This window comes from Bombus pyrosoma, linkage group LG16 (assembly GCF_014825855.1).
Source record: "Bombus pyrosoma isolate SC7728 linkage group LG16, ASM1482585v1, whole genome shotgun sequence".
Taxonomy (NCBI): Eukaryota; Metazoa; Arthropoda; class Insecta; order Hymenoptera; family Apidae; genus Bombus; species Bombus pyrosoma.
Window position 1 is genome coordinate 2,832,618 of NC_057785.1, and position 1,640 is coordinate 2,834,257.

Consider the following 1,640-nt stretch of genomic DNA (forward strand, 5'->3'; position numbering starts at 1 on the left):
GAGGGACACGATTTGAATTTTTGAACGAACTACAAATTTTTAATAGCTAATAGCCAAAACTGAGAAGCTAAATCAAAAACCGCGCGGTCAACGTCTACTTCTTCGACCGTGGGGTCTTCGAGGCGCTTCTGACATTGGTGAAATGTAGTCATAGACTATGGACATAGAAATATGGATTATATTCGTGATTCGTGATGTAGTCGCACGTGGGTTGTCTCATTGCCTGTTGCCCCGGTTTAGATGGTTCCCCCAGCTGGTTTAGGATCTGTTGCCTGCGGCCTGCGAAGCAGAAAAATCAGAGAGCGATATGTCTCATTAAGTTCCTCAGGATAAAATATTATGCCTATTTGCATGGTAAGGTTTGCATTCGAAAAGAAATACTCTGTATAAGACAAGTTGTGCGATAATAATAACTTAAAAAGAGTTGATATTTTTAATTTTATAGAGTGCTTACTTCATAAATGAATTTGTAGGAAAGTCCTGGAGAAAGCTCTTGTTTAAACATTATTATGTAAAAGGATGAGAATCTCGTTCAAAATGTATATCCAGTTTGAAGAGCAATATGGTACTCAGAAAGGTCTGGTTTATGTTCTGCAAATATTTATAAAATATGAAGAGAAGCAGTGTAACAAAGATAATAAAATATTTTGACACATATTTCTTTACAGGATGTCAGCAAAAACTTAATTACACAATATCTAAGAATATTTCGAAAGTTTACTTCTATTTTATTTCTACATATGCAAAAACATACTGTTAACATTGATATATACACTGGCTTGCTAAATTATTTACATTTGTCACAGAAAACTTTTATATTCACATTGTGTGTTGTATATAAAACATTTTGAAATTTTGTTAGCACTATAATGAGATTGCCCTATTTATATTGCCAATTTGAAAAAATATATAAAAGTTTCAGGATATTTAATGTAAACTTATATTTAGTATAAAATTAATATACAGTATGTATAGTCACCTTAAGCATATAATGTATTATATTAAAAATGGTCCCACTGAATACTGAGACTTACTAATGTTATGAATGATTGCTTATTTAAATATTTGTATAATCTCTGCAAAATATATGTACATGTACTTGTACTAAATATCTTATAATTTCTGCATTTATTTTCAGAATCGTTTAAGATTTTAAAAATATAATTATGATAGTTGAATATTATAGCATTAATGAAATTTGAAAATGTTTCGTATAATATGCGTATGGTAATCATAAAATGTCTATCAATACTTTCAGAAGCCACGGTATAAAAGTGAAAGGACAATATAAATTGACACGTTCTAATTATTTTTTCACTTTATGTCAACGTTTCGAGAACAATACAGTTCATTTCTTCAGGTCTGCCCAAGTTACGATTAGAATACGATCGGAAATCAAGGAATTATAAATATGTCATCCAATAATCAGTGTTAAATTTTTGTTCATATGAACTACATAAATTGATAGTTAAAAACAGGTTTGAATCGATCGTTAGTCGAATTTAAAATTGGAATAATTTGGCGCGATAAACATGATTGGTAATCAAAATCCTCTTATAGCCGTGAGTGGCAGCATTGACTTCGAAGTTTCACCCTAGGCAAACGAGACGGCATTTTCTTGTGCGCTAGCGCAGAATGCG